This window comes from Chinchilla lanigera, unplaced genomic scaffold (genome assembly GCF_000276665.1).
Source record: "Chinchilla lanigera isolate Chin_1 unplaced genomic scaffold, ChiLan1.0 scaffold00008, whole genome shotgun sequence".
NCBI lineage: Eukaryota > Metazoa > Chordata > Mammalia > Rodentia > Chinchillidae > Chinchilla > Chinchilla lanigera.
In genome coordinates this window covers 8,334,762-8,337,785 of record NW_004955409.1, presented here as the reverse complement: position 1 = coordinate 8,337,785, position 3,024 = coordinate 8,334,762, and positions in this window count along the sequence as shown.

Genomic DNA, 3,024 nt, shown 5'->3' with positions numbered 1-3,024 from the left:
AGGAAGTGATGCTCAGAAGAACCACAACTCCCCCAAAAGGTACCATGGCCATCCTCGGCAACTGTGAGGTCCCGAGCTCCTGCGATAATCAGGATGGCCGAGTTCCCATCAGGGAAACCAACGCAGAAAGCTTTTCCTGGAGGCTGGCAGTGCACCATCTTCCCCTCTGGAACCAGGCGGTTATGCTCAAAGTGAGGACCAGAGCTCCCCAAAGTGAACCAAAGCCATTCTCAGTGCCAGCGAGGTCCTGAGCTCCTCAGAGGGTGAAAACAGCCAAGTTCATCAGGAAAGCCAGCTCCCCACGGCCTCTCTCAGCTCCCAACAGCCCACTTCTTCTTCTCCAGGTCTGCCTTTTATGCTGCTGGCAACAGTCCTCGGGTGGGCCTCCCACACCCAGCACCACAGTTACTCAGTTCAGCTGGGGTTTATAAGTTGACCACCAGTTATCAATCCACTACAATCTCCAAGCCAAAAGTCCAGGAGCCAACCTCGTCACTACCTTCTCCTCATCCATAATCTAATCCCTTCTCAGTTCCCATGGAAACTGTCTTCAAAATAAACCTTGTATCCATCCACTTCACTTCATCTCTACTTCTACCATTTATCCAAGTTCATGCCGCCATCCTTGGCTGGCAGTGACCTTTAGTGGTCTCCTTGCTTCTGTTCTTCCTGTGCCCACTTCCTGCGACAGTCCTGTCCCCACTACCACAAGTGTCTCTTTCCCCTGGAGAGTTCCCGAACAAAACTCCTGCTCTCTGAGGCTTGTCCAAAGCCTTTCTAAGGCCTTCTTTAGTTTTTTTTTTTGTACCAGGAATTGAACTCAGGACCTTGCACTTGCCAGGCAAGCACTCCTGCCACTGAGCTACATCCCTGGCCCAAAACTTTAACTTTTTTTTTTTTTGTCTTTTTGAGAGGGTCTTGCTATGCAGTTCAACTGGCCTTGAGCTCACTTTGTAGCCCAGGCTGGTCTCAAACTCACAAGGATCCTCCTGCCTCAGCCTTCTGAGCACTGAGATTACAGGCATGTACCACCATGCCCACTCTTTAGGTCTGTTAATGGAAGGCATGTTAATCCTGCAGGGGAGCCTCTATCACTCTCATCTATGTGTAGACATTGACTAATTCAATTTCCATGGTAACCTTGGTTCCCAGTTCTCCAAGAGCCCTTACAAGGGTTTTGCTTTGGTTGCTTTTCCCTTTCCATTGCCTAAATAAGTAGGTCTGAGTCACTGAACATTGATAACCACATGGAGAAAGCCAGAGATCAAGACTGTACCACCGTTCTGACCTTTGGAGCACCAAAGGCCAGCCGCACACTGACATTTCCCCGGGCAGTACATTTCCTTGTGTAATCCACACTGGCAGTAGCCCAGGCTCTATGATGAGTTCATCTCCCTTCTACCTATGTGGCTTCAAAAGATCAAATACTGTGACTTAATTTTTAAATTCCAAGCAAGTTTTCAAGCAAAAATTGATCAATACCTTGGTAAAGCTCTACTCAGCAGAGGGTGTGTCTCGGAGTGCTTTGATGTTTGACAAAGAGAAGCAGTGATCCTGAGAAGTCTGTCAAGCAGGCCATATGATAAAGGCAAAACATTCTGTTTTGTTGCTGTTTTTTTTTTTGGGGGGGGGGTGTCTTTTCGAGACAGGGTCTCGCTATACAGTTCAGGCTGGCCCTGAGCTCACTTTGTAGTCCAGGCTTGTCTCGAACTTGCAACGATTCTCCTGCCTCAGCCTCCCGCTCTGGGATTACAAGTGTGTGCCACCACGCTTGGCTTAGAGTAAAATATTTTTTTTTATTTTTTTTTCTTCTTTATTTCTCATACTTTAATTCCAGAACAAAATAAACAAAAAAATAAGATCACAATACATAACATCCAACCCTGCTGTCAAATTATGGAGGGGATGGGGCTCAAGGCCCTTGCTTCCTGCTTTCCACACAGGGGAGTAAAATATTTTAAATCAAAATAAATTCCTTTTTTTATAAAAGGGAGTTTAATTGTTAACACTCTTCTGTTTCCTTGAAATGCTCTGGAGCCAGGCATGGTAGCATACACCTGTGATCTCAGCACCCACAAGGCTGAGGCGAGAGGATCTTCCTGAATTCAAGACCTGCCTGGGATACACAGTGAAGACCCTGTCTCAACAAATTGAATAAATACATAAATATATGTATGTATGTATGTCCTGGCCGTTTTCAGAGGTTTTCTTTCCTTCATTTTTCTCCTTTGAGTCTTAGTACCCTTTTAAGTTATGCTTCTAACCCTGCACGGTTTGAAAGGTTGCCCAGCAATACCACCACAGTGGAACTACCACACAAGTTTTACGGGTGCCGCAGTCTTGCCTCTGGCCTGGGGAGTCTCTGCGGGATGAGTCAAGATTCAAATCTGAGAATGAGGCAGGAAAGGCAGCCTATGGTTTGCCTTGACCCTGGGTTCATGGTGATGTGTCACCCTTTGACTTGGAACACTGGAATTTCATTCATACTGTCCAGTTCTTGTTTTCTGTTTCTGTGGTTTGCTAGTTGCTTTTGTAGAGGCGATTAACTATCCCGGGAAGGGTGCTTCTGCTCTGTAAGGTGTTTTTATGAAATGCCGTGGCTCCGTTGTACTTTTGTTCTCCCACTGGTGTATGTGACTTTCAGGGCTCTTGTATCTGGAAGGCTTGAAGCGGGTACAGACTCTGAGATGGTGTTCTGGTTTCACTGTTTTTGCTTTAGCTTGTGGGTTAAATCTTTAAATTTAAAAATGAAAAAAAAAAAGTGGGTTTCTTCAGAACCCTTATCCACTGACTCACCTTTTTACCCTTCCTACGAAGAGCCTACACACGGAATCCCTCCGCCAGCAACTACCTTGCTGGAGATTTCCGAGCAGCAGCGCTAACTGCTCTGCGCAAACACCAGGCCGAGCGGCGCCGTGCCCTCCGTCCGCGCCCGGGACTTGGGTTCCACAGGACGCTCAGAGCCGAGGGCGCTGGGTCTCGCAGGCAGCGCATGAGGAGGGAAGCTCGGGCCGGCGCCCCAGC